Source organism: Lissotriton vulgaris, chromosome 3_1 (genome assembly GCF_964263255.1).
Source record: "Lissotriton vulgaris chromosome 3_1, aLisVul1.2, whole genome shotgun sequence".
Lineage (NCBI taxonomy): Eukaryota > Metazoa > Chordata > Amphibia > Caudata > Salamandridae > Lissotriton > Lissotriton vulgaris.
The window spans coordinates 1,270,330,895-1,270,347,752 of NC_141689.1; positions in this window are offsets into that span (position 1 = coordinate 1,270,330,895).

Genomic DNA, 16,858 nt, shown 5'->3' on the forward strand with positions numbered 1-16,858 from the left:
GGAAACAAGCTTCGGGGGACCGGTTTCTGGCATTACAGCCATCTTCGGCCCGGCTTGCTTGAATCCTGATGGTGCAGTGAGCAAGGGACTCATGTCTGAGCATAATCTTCCACGCTTATGGTGGACAAAACGATTCAGAAAAGGGGGGTGGTGATGGACAGAGTATCTGAATTAAGCAGAACACTCCTACCCAGTCAACAGATCAGGGCTTGATCCATCACCGTTTTTTATCTCACTGCACCATCCCAGCTCAGAGCCTGGCTACATGCAAATTAGTCTGTCCCTGGCCCAGTACATCATGGGAACAGGGCAGACCAAACTACCAAGCCAATTCTTTTACTGGAAAGGAAACAAGCTTCCGGGGACCGGTTTTTGGCATTTCAGCCGTCTTCGGCCCGGCTTGCTTGAATCCTGATGGTGCAGTGAGCAAGGGACTCATGTCTGAGCATACCCTTCCACGCTTATGGTGGACAAAATGATACAGAAAAGGGGGGTGGTGATGGACAGAGTATCTGAATTAAGCAGAATACTCCTACCCAGTCAACAGATCAGGGCTTGATCCATCACCATTTTTTAGCTCACTGCACCATCCCAGCTCAGAACCTGGCTACATGCAAATGAGTCTTTCCCTGGCACAGTGCATCAGAAGAACAGGGCAGACCAAACTACCAAGCCAATTCTTTTACTGGAATTATAACATGGCCTTAATCAACCAAGGGAATAATCACTCTGCTCTTTTTTCACCTCCGGCTATGGTGACTTAATGCACCCATTCTACCATTGTATGCACTTTATATATATTTACATGCATACATACCTTCCACTGTAATATATACGTTTATATATAGGCATATACATCAATTTATGAGCGAGAACTTTAGACAATTCAATAGTGATGAATCAATCTTTGTCACGCCACCATCACAGACTAATGGTCTTTACATATGCCTATCACTGAAATACCTATTTTTGCCTGTAATGTTAAGTATCGGGACATCCCCCTTTTTGGTTTTTCTTCCAGAAACATAGTTCCTTACACTCGCTATTAACTACACCACCTCCACTCCATCATGGCCGCCACACTAACTGGCGTTATCACATGACCCACCGGCACCAACCTTGTCCAGTTTGAGAGCCACGCCCACCGCTATCCGGACCCGGTAGAGATGGGTAGGCGTGATCATCGCTGACACAGGCAGCAGAAATTAAGTGACCTGGCTGCTAGCTACACCCGCAGGGCTGACATGGATATCTCCCGCAGCGCTTTGCTTGATTATGTGATCACTATTTCGATTGTGTGGACCCCGTGCAGGGTTGTGCGAACACCACATAGAGGTCGCACTAAGTACAGTTCCTGGGTTGTAAATGGTAACGATCTCGGTGTCGCCATGCGGGCGATACTCATGCCGTAATCGCTCACCAAACGCGCTGTTTCCAACCGACACAGGCAGCAGGAAGTGAGTGACCTGGCTGCTAGCTACAACCCCAGGGCTGGCATAGATATCTTTCCCAGCGCTTTGCTTGTTTATGTGATCACTATTTCGATTGTGTGGACCCCGCACAGGGTTGTGTGAACACCACATAGAGGTCGCACTAAGTACAGTTCCAGGGTTATAAATGGTAACGATCTCGGTGTCGGCATGTGGGCAATACACACGCCTTAATCACTCGCCAAACGCGCTGCTTCCAACTAGTATTATCATGCTTTTTCTGGAGGGGCACGACCTGGCAGAGTTAAGTAGTTTTTAATTAACATTAGGCATGCCCTTCAGTACGAGGTGCAACTTCATTTTTCAAGATAGTAACAACAGCGGACATTTAATTTAATACTTTGGGCACATCAACAACCTTGGTGTAGAATAAGCCACATACTGGGTGCGTTCTGCTTTAGACATTGGTCTTCATATACAGACCATCTAATTGGTCCCTTCCGCTTCTGTGACTATATTGCCTTACAATCCAAATCAGACCTTGGAACATATCGACACAGCCTTCAGCGTTTTATATATATTATTTCCATTATCCTGGTAGATTTAACAATACGCCTATTCATACATGACCGTTTTGGCAGAGCTACTCCTTAGGGTAACTTCCAGACCTATAGTTACACTTTAACTCGAGTGAGGGTTTACAACCTTTCTGAGCCCGGTAACTTTGGATTTCATCCATTGGCTAATTATTACCCCCCTCTCCCCACTCCTAATGATAACCTGCTATTCACAAAGCAAACCCTCTACACGAACGCTGAGGGCGCAATGAGAGAGGCTTTCTCATATCCTAACATCCTCTTACACTTACCCTCCCTTCCTAGCCTCAATCCTTATGTTTTCTCCCCTGATGTCAGACCTACCGGGTATTGTTGACACATTTTACTCTAACTATTGGGTGAGTAACTTGCTCCTCTGGTTTTAATTCTATACCTGATATGATTGGTGCTGCAACTCATTGTTTTTATACATCCAATTTTGGTTTCGCCACTTTGGTTTTTAGCCACATACTACACCTATCACTTGTATGTCACAATGTCACAGTGTGCTCACGGTCATTACAGGGATCACAGATTGTCACTTACCTGTGGTAACGATCTCTTTTGTCTCCCAATTTAGGCAAGAGACGGTGTTGTACAGGTAGTACAATATGTGTGCTGTTTGCAGCCTGATACTTTTATAGCTCATGTTTATGTCAATAGTAGGTATTAATAGGTCCTGAAGAATCACAGCTAATGAGCTTGAAGCGAGAAACATGTTGACCACACCCTTCACATCGTAGTACTGTATCATTCCTGGAAACCTAAGTTCCAGCGAATACAGGCTACCCTTGATTTTATTTGCGGCAGAGGACCACCAGAATAAAATTATTTTCCGGTACCTTGTGCCTCATTTTATCTTCACCCACACCATCTACTCTGTCCTGGCCCTTCACCCACACTTCACCCATAGGCAGTTGGATAAAAGATCTCTGATAAAGAGCCCCTCTTCGAGATGTGCCCGTTGGGCATTGCACCGCCTGCTCAACGAGGAGCATTGCCTATGATGAAGTATGACACTCCCAAGGGTGTGTGAGGCCATTATATCCAACATATTGGATACCCAGGGTTAGCGCTCGTCTGAGTACTACCCTTTGCACCTTAGTGACCTTCTTTTCTTTCCTTTACCTTTAGGAACAGCCCAGTTCCCTTTTGTTGTCTATCCATTCAAAGCGCTCAGAAGCAAGAAAAAGAAATGGAAAAAATCTGTAGAAAGTGGCAGGAGCGGCTGCTGGTAGCTGGCGGCTGCAGTGAGAGTGAGCCTTCGGTAGTGCTGGGGAGGCGGCCCGACCAGGTCGGGTACAGCCCGCAGCCCAGCCTTGCATGCTCTGCTTGCCCCCCTCTCTTCCTTTCTTCCTTCCCTAGTCACACGCCCCAGCCACGACAGTTAACAACAGCCTAGAAATAGTCCAGAGCCTACAGTGGCCAGGAGCACCAGAAGTTGCTCTACTCGTCCAAGGAGGAAAAAGGAAATTAGGGGAAAAGTGATAGGGGGAGCCCCTGATCCCCTATCCCCTACCCTCTACAAACAGGGAACCACAGCAACTTGCTTTGTGGCAGAAACTGACTAAGCAAGTCACATCGCATCTTTCATGGGTCAGGAAAAACTCCTTGTCCCGCGCATTACAACCTGCCCCGTACAATAAGATCCCGAAAAATCAGAGTCGCTGTAGGAAAGCCACAAGGAAAACCTAAAAGGGAAAAAGGGGGCCAACAAGATGCGGGCAGCCACAGCAGAACCCAGGACTCGGAATCAGAGATCGATCAACACAAGAACATGGATACTGACATGGACAATGCCAAAGAAGGCACCCTGAGGCTCACTATCACCACTAGCCCAATCACCAGAACTAGTGCCAAATGCAGCAAGAGGGCACTAATAACAGATTTCTCAAATGTATGCAGCAGACTATCTCCGGAGAAACACAAAGCTAACAAGGAAGCCAAGGAAGCTAAAGAAGCCATGCAAGACAATATCACCAATGACACCAATGAAACACACAGAGAGTAGGCGACAGGAACAGCGATAACAAAATAGTAAAGAATGAAAGAATGGAACAAGGGGATCTTATGCCCTTCACAAAAATAGTAATTTGTTCTTTATTGAGGGTAGTTGTAGCACGGTTGATTGTATGTTTGATAAACGGGTCTTTATATAATTTTTTACTGTTCAGGCTATTTTGTCGTCGTGACTACATGCTTGTTTTCAAACGCGAATAATTGAGCAACAGCAGCACCTGTTCTTTTTTTTTTCTTTTAATTTTTCCAACTGTATTACCTGGCATGAGATCACCAGTAGCAAACTATAGATTTAGAATTCACTGAGCTTTGCCTAACTTTACTGGAACTCTTTCCCGGCCAGTCAGTAATTTGAATACTTTTAACAAAGGACACACTATATCACACAATGACTTAGCCTGGCCATTGTATAATAGTTATAATGGTTATTCAGTAGTTTTAACGTATGTAGGAAAACGCGCCTTGAAAGATTCTTGAACCAAGACTTGGACCATGTTATTTTGTCTAAGGATTTAGCAAAGACATTGCACCTGCTGTATAGCTGATGCACTTTAATATACATCTGCCCTGCGACTATTGCAGAGGCTGCAAAGGCTGATAGTTTTTCCTGATCTTAGGAAATCACCCGAACAGAAAGTTTGAGAGGCTCCTGGTAGGACAATGGGAAAAATCTAGGCAATAGAGTCAGCTACTGGCAGGAAGAAGATAGCAAAGACCAGCAAAATAGTTACATCTGCAGCAGATAATTGTACATTGGCAGCGATTGACAATTTAATTGAAGAGGTGGAATCCATGCTAGCAAAAGGGCACCAAGGGCACCAAAAAGATTTCCACATATGTCAGTAAACGAAGTAAAGAGAGTACCATAAAACAAAGCACAGCACTACTAACACCTCCAGTAATCGTGCATCAGACCCAAGTGACTCTTACACCAATGCAAGTTAATCCCTCCCCAACAGCCTCTCCCAGGCAAGATATCATAGGGAATGATAGCAGTCTGGTTAACATTTCACACCGCACACCACCACAGCTGAAACCTGGCGTTCCTTGCACAAATAGGTTTATCCCCTTTATGGCCCTATCTGACAAAGTAGTGGAAGACCAACACCAATATTGTCCCAAATTAATAGAGTTGGCAACTGTTGCTCCAATGTAAAAATAGTGTACTCACGTACCCATCAGAATATTAAGGACATGAAGGTTGAAGTAGGGTCCCTGAGAGCGATGATAGAGGGACTCACTACATTAGTCTAATCATTATTGCAACATAGTCCTCCTCCTACACTTCCAGCTACATGAGAGCCATGCGCTACAGCAAGGCGACCATAGCCGATATCACAAGGCATCAGGAACACTATCTTACACACAAAGCAAACACCTCTCAGGGGCCAATTTATAACCACTGGCACCCACAACCACCGCCAGTAGCCGCTGCTTACCCTAATCAAATATTCTCTGATCTTGATGGGAATCATGCAAACTGCCCTTTTGCACGAGCAGGTTTGCATGGTATACTTAACTACCAGAAGGTTTGGGTGAACAACCGAAATATAGAATCCAAAATATAGACAGGACAGAATATTGACTCTAAAATATAGACTGGACAGAATATCGAATTACCAAATATAGTTAGTCAGAATATCGAATTTGGGGTAGGAAATATCGATTTCCATAATATCAAATTTAAAATATAAAAGCTTTCCATAATATCGATTTTTTTTGTGTTATGTATGGTAGTATATGTATTAAAATTATGTATTAATTTTGTAATGTATGTTTAATTTTCTTAAAGTAATGAATGTTATGTTATTTAAATTTTGCCTAATTTAATTCCATAGCGGGTTGTGGGTTTATAAGGGATTAGGGTGGGAAGTAATTTAATTATAGTAAATTAAATATTAATATTTATTTATATGTATTGATAATTAATTGATTAATAATTAAATATTAATTGGTAATTCATGTTTATTAATTGATTAATTGATAATTATGTTTATTTATTTATTAATGAAATTTAGTTAAGCGCGAGCAATTGCCCATGGGCGTCTCGGCACTGCTACTTCTGCAAAAATTCTCCACGACTGGTTCTTTAGGGGATCACTGATTAAACAACCAGGTTTTCAGCTTTTTACGGAATGAAAAAAGGGAGGGGCTGGTCCTGATGGACTGATGTAATGTGTTCCACAATTTTGGTGCCGCGACCAAAAAGCGGCGATCTCCCCAGGAGACAGTCTTGGTGCGTGGCACCACTAGTTTGTTGAGGGTAGAGGATCGAAGTAGTCTCGAGGGCCGGTAATGTGTCAACTGGTCTTTAAGGAACTGGGGTCCTTGTTTATGCAATGATTTATATACGATGCATACCGTCTTGAACTTGATGCGGTTTCTATTTGGGAGCCAGTGATAGTTTCTGATTGTATCGGCGATGGGTTTATGTTTGGGGGTTCTAGAAAGTAGTTGGCTGCTTCATTTTGTATAGTCTGCATTTTACTGATTACACTGGTCTGGGCATTGGCAAATAGGCCATTGCAGTAATCCAGTGAGGATTGCACTAGGGAACTTATCAGGGTTTTGCCGGCACTATCGGGTAGGAAGGGGAGAATTTTCCTTACTAATCGTAGCTTATGAAAAGCTGTGGCTGATGTCTGATTGGCATGGGCAACAAAATTAAGGTCATTGTCAAAGACAACTCCCAGGTTCCTTACTTTAGAAACTGGTTTAGGAGCGAGTTGTGGGTTTATAGGGTAGTAGGGTGGGAACTAATTTAATTGTAATAAAGTTAATATTTCTTTTTATTGATATGTATTGATAATTAATTGCTTGATTAATACATTTTTATTATTTGTTAATTATTTTGTATTAATTGATAAATAATTTGTATTAATTGGTAATACATTTTTATTAATTGATTAATTGATAATTATGTTAATTGTATTATTCATTATTATTCATTATTTGGAGTGGGTTTTGCGTTTATAGAGGAATAGGGTGGGAAGTAATTTAATTGTAATTAAGTAAAAATTTATTTTTATTTCTATGTATTGAGAATTAATTGATAATTATTAATTTGTAATTCGTTTTTTTAATTAGTAATTCATTTGTATAAATTGGTAATTATCTTTTATTAATAATATATTGGTATTGATAATTAATGTAATTTTATTTTAATATTAAATCATTACTTTCCCTACTGTTACACTCTTTGGAGTGGGATAGTAGTTTTTACCTCTACGCTATCTAACGCTTTCCCTACTGTTGCACTCTCTGCAGTGGGAATAGTAATCTTTACCCACCCGCTATCCAAAGCTTTCCCTACTGTTGCACTCACTTTAGTGGGAATAGTCATTTTTACCCTCTCACTATCCAACAAATGATCTACTTTTGTTTACATTGCATTTATTATTTTTACATTTTAAGCTTTTTTACATTATTTTTAAGTATGTTTTATTTAATTGTTTTTAATTTTTAATTACTTTTATATTATTTTTAATACATTAAAAAAATTCGATAGTCTAGTAAACTATATTTTAACATTTTATATTTTGGATTCGATATTTTAGTACTTACCTGTTTGTAAATAGGGATTCTACATTCTGTACTTCAATATTTTGGAATCGATATTTTGGGAATTCTATGTTATGTCCCTCGATATTAAAACACTGAACCGAGGACTTGCAATCTGTCTCAAAATCAGTCATTGTTATACTACAGTATGAATTACCGAGTACATACACCTCGCCCCCATTTGTCGTTAGCAAACAAAATCATCATGGTGAATGTCCCAAAATTAGGTGTGAGGCAAATGCCAGAGCGGGAATACTCCTTGAGCAACAAAGCAATCTGTTGGATCTGCCATGTCAGGGGCTGTGGCTTGATAATCCGAGAGGATATTATCAGGGCACGCAGATGTACATCACCAGGACAATCAGTAGATTACATTGAGCTGACACTGACAGGACCAGTATTGGTCGATAATCTACTCACTCTGGAATTTCGCACTTGTTCCCCTGACTCTTTCTCTATTCAATTCAATTCAAACGTTTTATCCCCCACTGGTCAACTCAGCCACTATTAGTGCAAGATATAAGACAGAGTAGCTCTAAACTACAACACAATGACCGACTTCCGGATGGAATCCATCGATACACCAGACCTCAGCCTCCTCCGAAGTTCAGGGTGTTACTAGACTGAGTGGAAAACTCCTCTGAATAGTCCCAAACTGTTATAAGCACAGGTAGTGTTGTCAGTGATTTGAATAATTTAAATGAGCTGGAGGGACTTCACGACATGAGGGTACATACCCTACCATATGCTCTAATAATCCAACACATAAAACGAATGCGATAGGTCAAACAAGTATGGCCATATTATCCTGGAACATAGCTGGACTAAATAAAAGTTTGAAGAATCGGATTGGCATAGCTACATAGACAAATTTGATATGTCTTTTCCAGGAGGCATGGTTACTTACACCTCCACATGTTACGGTATAAAACATTATAAGAACGCAATTCCCACTCAGAGAGGGAGACCATTGGGGGGGTCTCGTGACCTGGATTAAAATAACACTGGGGATGAGATCTGGGAACTTTACTATAGATTCACCAGACCTGCTTGCATTTGCCAATTTTTCATCATCGTGACTCGTCCTTTGGGCCGCTGCACCTAAGAGAGAGCGGCTGCCACTGAGTGCCCGCAGCTTTGCCAACTTTGCATCATCATTATCCCACCTCTGGGCCGCCGCAGCTAAGAGAGAGCTGCTGCCGTTGAGTGTCCGCATCTTGCTCACTAGTGTTGAGGATTGTCATTATCGTCATGTATGCTGCCGCAGCTAAGAGAGAGCTGCTGCCGCTTTGAGCCTACCATGGAGTTGCAAGACGAGAGTCATCACCACCACCAGCCTGGGCTGTTGCAGCCACATGCTGCTGCAGCTGAGAGTCCGCCTGTCCCGAGTGCCCGAATCATTGTGGGTAAATGCTGCGGTCCCCTGCAGCCAAGACTTGTTGTCACTGGGAGTCCTCCTGTCACATTCTCTGCTTCTTCGAGAAGCTGAGTGCTGTGTCCCTTTTCAACGGCAGGTATCTGGTACGCACCGGGTCACTTAGGCCCCGGCCTTGAACTCAGTCAGCGTCACGTTCTGGTGAATACGTTATCGCCTTTTTGAGTCCCTATTGGTTTACGTGCATTGTAGCTTGTTAAAACGCTTTGAAAGTCTTGAGTTAAACCTTAGATAAAGACACTATTCTTCTATACCTTCGTGAGTTGTGTCTTTTTGTGGTGTTGTTACTGCTTTGTTGTGCATGGTCATAAATTCTTCACACACTGCCTCTGAGATAGGCCTAACGGCTCGTGCTACGTTACCACAGGGTTGAGCAGGGGTTGCCAAAGAGGGTAGCCCACTTGCCCTAACTTAGGAAGAAGGGTCCCTATTTGGACACTGGCACCAGCCATTACCAACTAGAGACCCCCATTTCTAACATTGGCAGCCAGCGGTGAGGATCAGGACTTGCATTTATGATCCATGTACAATAACTGGTAGACACCACTAGTGAGTGTACACCAAAGCGCAGCCAAAAGTTTTTTTTATTGTTTGGTGGGTTGTTCTAGTATTGAATTGTTGATCGCAGACATGAATATTGTTAACGCCAATGCTTTGGTGGAAGGAAATATTAGATACCTATACTGCCAGACAGCTGAAGTCATTTTGTAAGCTATTCGCCGTCCCTGAGATAGGTCTCTTTAGGAAGGAGGAGTACCAGAAGGCGCTGAAGACCTGGTGGGAAGTAAATAGAGTCCACAGGGGATGAGGAAGAGAATGCTGGAGGGCAGCAGGATGATGCAGTAGAGCATGGGAGATAGAACACACTTCAATCAAGGTACTAGTGTATCCCAACAGAGCATGACCCAAGGGGTGCTGGAGGACAGGGAGAGAGATAGGAGGCATAGTTTGGAGATGGCTTAATTGGAAGGTCAGTAGGACCTTGAGAGTAAGAAGTTAGACATTGATAAGAATTGATTGCCAATTGAACTTGAGAAAATGAAAATGGAGCATGAGAGAATATTGAGGGAGATAGAGATCAGGGTGAGGAGTGTCCCGATCTTACCTTTAGTAACTCCTGAGAGTAGAGTTTATATTCATAATGTTGTCATTAAGGATTTTCACAAGAATGAGGATATTGGGCAATGGTTTGCCACATATGAGATAGCACTTGTGTCCCACCGGGTCCCTGAGAAGGATAGGGGAGCGGGTTTGTGGGGTCGCTTTGTGAGGGATGGTAGGGATACCTCGTTGGACCTGCCTGAGGAGAGCAGGATGGTGTATGCCCATTTGAACGAAGCTTTGATGACCCTGTATGGTATGACTCCAGAAATGTACTGGCAGAGGTTTAGAACCTGTATGAAGTTAGAGGGTACCCCAGGGGTTGAAAGTGTCTTATTTCAGCAGAGCAATGGATTGCTGGGTAAAAGGTAGCAAAGTGGAAACATTTGAGCAATTGTATGACTTGTTTGCATGGGAGCATATTTCTAGTAATTGTTTCCCAGTGCTATGCCAGCAACTGATTGATAGCAAGCTGACTAATCCTGGGAAGCTTGCTGGGTGAGCACCAGGGTCTGCAAAGGTTTTGTGGGAGACTTCGCCAGAGGTGGGCAGGGTCCCCAGCAGACCAGTGGGGGAACAAGGGTAAGCCGAGGGAGTTTCAGAGAGGGCCCCAGAGTAATTTCCAAGGGAACCAAGCAGTGGTGTTCCAGCCTACCCTGGAGAAGAAGCCAGTGTCCCTGACAGTTAGGCCTGTTCAAAGGGGCCACTCACTAGGTTCAAGTGTGGTCAAGTGGGCCACAGGTATTATGATCCCCAGTGTACCCAGAGGGACCCCAATGCCTCCCCTTGTGCACCACCCCGTGCACCATTCTGCCAGATTGCCAGTGTAGCCCGGGGGGGAGATGGAGATCCACGGTGGATGGGATCCCATAGAATTAACCATTGTCTCACTAGGAGACTTTGAGAAGGTCCCTAACCCCACACTGCCTTATAACACTAAAGAGTACCGCCAGTGGGTGACCATCAATGTTCATAAGGGGGCGGCTCTCAGGGACACCGGAGCTAGTGTGACTGCTGTCAGCTCCAGGTTGGTGTCCAAAGAGCAGGTTGTCCCCCATGCATTCTGCTCTGTAGTGTCAGCAGACAACTCAGAGAGCCAGTGTGAGGTGGCTCTCGTCCCTTCAAGTGGGGGGGTCTCATGAACTCTTCAAGTGGTTGTGAGGCATGCCATGCCTGTCGACTGTCTGTTGGGTACTGATCTAGAGAACTCCCCATGGACTACGGTGGAGAGAAAGTCTCATTTGGAAATGTTGGGCTGCCTGAGTGGGCGTGTACGACCACTTGGTCCATGGCAGCTCAATAGGGTTTTCAGGAGGGCCTGGAGCCTGAAATATTGCCCATGACGCTGCCTCAAAGAGAAGGGGTAGGAAGCAGGGGTAGGTAGCCCCACTGTTCCCACAGTCCTTGAGGGAGCAGACCCTGAGGGGGATGTCCTGGAACCTACAGGGGAACAAGTAGCTGAGCTGGGGGATCTCCCAGAGCTTACCATTGGCAGCAGAAAGGGGGGCCCTCCAGGGACACATTTTCCAAGCTAAAAAGAACCTGCCCTTCTCTTGAGGGGGTGTGGCGACAGGCCGCCGCCCAGGCTGCAGGTGATCAGACAGGGTCACATTGGATCTATTGGGAGAATGACCTCCTTTACAGCGAGCCTAAGGTTGCTGAGCCTGGGTCAGCGCATGTGCTGGTGGTACCCCAGCGCTTCAGTACCTTCCTAATAGAGTTGGCTCATGATGTGCCATTAGCCTAACATCTGGGGCGGACCAAGACCTTGGAGAGGCTGGTCACCCACTTCTATTGGCCCCAGATGTGCAGGAGCTGAGATGCTCACTGCTGGATGTGTGAGACTTGCCAGGCAAGTGGGAAGAGTGGGAGAAGATTAAATCCCCACTAAAGCCCTTTCCCATTGTGCGTACCCCATTCGAGAGAGTGGGCATTGATATTGTGGAACCTCTGGATCCCAAGACAGCCATGGGCCACAGGTCTTGTTGGATCATGCCACCAGGTACCCTGAGGCCATCCAGCTCAGGAAAGTGACTGCCCCGGTGGTGGGACGGGCACTGATGGGGATTTTCTACAGCATGGGATTCCCCGGAGAGGTGGTATCCAATAGGGGAACTAATTTTATCTACAAATACATGAGGTCTCTGTGGGAGGAGGGTGGGGTAACGTATAAGTTCACCACTCCTTACCTCACCCAGGGTAATGGGCTGGTTGAGAGATTCAAACTGACCCTTAAGGTCATGATTATGGACCTATGTGAGCCCATGAGGCGTAAGTTGGATGTCCTCTTGCCATGCTGTTGTCTGCTTACCGTGAGGTACCAAAGAAGTCCTTAGGGTTCAGTTCCTTTGAGCTGCTATATGGTCACATGGTTAGAGGGCCTCTGAGTCTGGTCAAGGAAGGCTGGGAGCAATCTCCCAGGAAAACTCCCCAGGATGTGTTTAGTTACATGCTGGGCTTCTGAAACCAAACTCGGCGTTTCAGGAAACTTGCTGAGGCAAACCTGGAAGCCAGCCAGGAAGAGATGAAACACTGGCACGATCAGAATGCCACTCTGATCAAGTTTCAGCCTGGACAAAAGATTTGGGTCATGGCCCCAGTGGAGCCCTGTGCACTCCAGGATAGGAGGACCGGCCCCTTTGAGGTGGTGGAGCGCAAGAGTCCTGTCCCTAAGGAACCCCTTGCAGGTCCTGCATGTTAACTGCCTGAAGCCCCACTTTGAGAGGTCTGAAGTGGGCATTCTTCTGGCCACAGATGCTGGTATGGAGGAGGAGAGTGAGCCCTTTCCTGACCTCCTGTGTGCAGGGGAGTGAGATGGGGCAGTAGAGGGTGTGGTCCTCTCCACCGCACTTACTCATGAGAAACTGGGTTATTGCCGCCAACTGTTGGGACAATTCACTGATTTGTTCTCCCTGTTGCCTTGTGTCACTGAATGATGTGTCCATGACATTGACACTGGGGACATGCAGTTCCAACATAATTTATTCTGGAATGTGTCGGAATACCTTTATGTGAGAACTTTTTCCTATTTCAAAATTCTTTCTTCCAACAACAGAAAGGGGTGGCCATGGGCGCAATTTTTGCCCCAGACATTGCGAATATTTATATTGCATGCTTCGAGGATGAACACATATAGCACACTTCCAATCCATTTTCTGATAACGTCCGTAAGTGGCTGCATTATATAGATGACGTGTTTATGGTATGGCATGGCACTGCTGATCAATTGAACAACTTTCACCAGTGGTTAAACTCTAGAAACACCAATTTACGGTTTACAATGGAACATAACACCCAAGAGATGCCGTTTCTTGACATTACTATCAAAATAAATACCAACCATCAGTTGTACACCACTTTGTTTACTAAGAAAACAGCCATAAACACCCTTTTGCGCTACACAAGTCTTCACCCTCAGGCATTAAAAGATGGATTACCGTTTGGGCAATTTCTTCGCTTACGAAGAAATTGTACCTTTAAAGATGACTATTTCAGTGAGGCAAAAAAACTCAAGTATAAACTACCAGTTTGTGGCTATCCTTCCAGATTACTGAGAAAATCAATGAAAAGGGCCTGGTATAATAACTGTGAGGCACTTTTAACTGTCAACGAACGACAAAACAAACCGAACATTGTCTGTGTGTCAACATTTGGCACACACTCTAATGCTATCAAGAGAATTGGTTGTAGACAATGGAATTTACTTTACTCTATCCCTGAATTCAAACAAAAACCTTTATTTGCATTCAAAAGAGGCACCAATTTACAGGATATGCTGATACATGCCTATGAAGATACTTCACCAGCAAACACTATTGACAATATGAGGCAAATAATTCCACTAGTTGGCCACCACAAATGTAATAACTGTGCGGCATGTACCACTACTAAAACTGTGAAAACCTGTAAAATCAACAATGTTAACTTTACAGCGAAAACCTTCTCCAACTGTAATACCACAAATGTAGTTCATTGCAATCAATGCCCTTGCCTGTTACACTATCTAGGTAAAACTATCCAGCCCACCAAGAAACGGATCCTGCAACATCAGTCGCGGATCAGATGTAAGAAAGATAACGCACCTCTGGTTGAGCATCATCTGCAATTGGGCCATAAGGAAACAGACATGCTGTGGTGGGTCCTAGAGGTTATCAGACCCAACAAAAGACAGAACAACATTGACAGGGTTCTCTCATTGAGAGAAGGCAAACTCATCTGTTTAAAGGATACCATTAAACGTGGTTTAAATTCAGTAACTGAATGGCATGCTTTAGCATGCCTACCTTATTCAGTTTTTCTGTCCAGATCTTTCTTTATCGAAAGGTCCTAGAATTTGTTCTTTCACTGAATGCCTATTCCCTTCTTAGTTTATTGTTAGTAAGGTTACACTTTTACCCACATTGACTGTGAATAGATTACATCTGTATTACACAATGTTAGATTGGATGTATATGCCATATGGTTCGTCTGACCTGGGATTGGATTTGCTTTCAAGCTTGAAGCCTTTTTTCAAGTTCCACATATTTGTGTATTGCGGATGCTTTATTATCAGAAAAATGTCTTTATTGCATCCTTGATAGGTACATGTCTGTTATGCCTTTGTCTATACTATCACGTATTCAGTGATCTTATATATGGCTCCATCTTGTTCTTATAGTGACGTTCGTGTTTGACATCTTGTTAAATTTTGGCCATAATTTTCGGCAACTTACGGTGTTAACTTTTATACCGTTCATTACATTCTATACCCTTAATCAAAACATCTCCTGTTGGGTTGAATTGTTATTATTGCCCTGACCTTTTCCAATATGGCGGCCACGGTGCAGTTTTATTCTGCGCTCCAATCTGAGCTTTAAATTAGGTTAACACTACCATCTGTTGCTTGTTAAATTGTGGACATGATTTTCGGCAACTTGTGGCTTATGTTTACACCTTTATTCAAAAATATTTTTTGGGTTGAATATATAGCATTACCCGTACCTTTTCCAATATGGCGGCTAATGTGCAGTCCTATTTCGCGCTCTAAACGGAGCTTTAAATACAGGTAATACCAGCATGGGGTGCTTTTGCCTCCCGTTTGCTGTTTGGATTTCTATTGCCGATCACATAGAGGGACTGAAGGTAAGCCTCCAGTTGTAGGCTCGTAGGTACTCTGTAAGGATTCTGTCTGCAGGTCCTCATTAATTTTTATCTCTCTATTGTAGAATAATACTTAAAATTTGAAGTCCCACATGATTTCGCTCGACCCTTTTGGATCGAGGTAAACAGTTCAGTCTGTTCGCATTTAAACTTTATAAATCCACGCTTGGTATTGTATGTGATATGATATAATTTACTTCCCCAGATTTTCAATTACTCATTCTTATTCCGTGGGCAACGGTAACAATGCGACAAATTCTTTGGCCTAAGTGTAATCCACACAGACTTATAGGTAAATAGTTTTGTCTATTTGCTGTTAAACTATATAAATCCACGCTGAATATGGTATGTGATACAACATAATTTACCTCCCCGAATTTTCAATTGCTCATTGTTAATCCGTGGGTCACATCAACAACGCAATATATTCTATGGTCTACGCTTTTTTCACACAGACCTATAGGTACGTCTCTGACTCGACCTATATGATATGTACATTTGTTTTACTGCTTCGTCTAAATCTTGGCTGGTAATATGTTGTTTAAAATCCGGGCTTTATTTTGTAGATTGCCTGTACTCAGCCTTGACAGCCTCCACCACTGAAACTGAATTAACTTCGGTGTGGTTTATCGTCGATATGAGGTATCTATTGCTTCATTAAGTTATTTTGATTATTCACATATTTCTCGATTTTCTTGAGTAATTGTGACACTTATATTTAGGAGTAGCTTTATTCACTCTCCCTGAAATGGAATTGTGATCGCATTTGAAAATTAACGATTTCCAGCATCTTAATTGAGGTAAATTGTTCCCCTCTTGATCACACAAGATCTCTTCTGGTTTTAAAACACCCACAAACTTGAAACTTTCTGCTCTAGATCAATTAGGTTGTACAACTAGAGTTTTGAGTATAATGATCATAATGGATAGTTTTAAGCAGATCGGTTCAAACAGTAAGTTTTATTATGTTCTGTGTCTATGTTTATATGAAATGGGAATTGTATTCAAGTATGTAAATAATGAATAACGGCAATGTATGTATGAATTCTTGACCGCATCTATTTGATAAATTGTATTCTCTTGATGAAATTGATGTTTGTGAATTCTCACGATATTACCACAGTTATTAGATGATATTTTTTAGACAATTGCATTTACTAAACCTTTATTACTGTGATTATGGAATATCTATATATGTTTCTACAAGCAGACATCTCTATGAAGTATGAATACTGTTATATATGATATATGATATCTTTATGGCTAAATAATATGCCATCTTTTTATGTAATGAATTGTTCTCTGGTGTAGTTTGTTTTTTGTCACTAGTGTTGTTTTGTGTTGTCACAAAGGTGTTATAGATAAAATTTAAAATAGTAGATATGGATGTGTAACTGTAAATATTTTTGTTTCAGATTACACTTGGTTTTATACAGTATACAACTGACACCAGTCCTGAAGATAGTCTCAGAAAGTATTATCTAGGAGACCGAAACGTCAACCTCCGCCTCATCCTTGCTTTATGTTACTTATGTAGATTTTGGATAGGCGTTTTTTAGGTTCTGTTGAGTCATTCA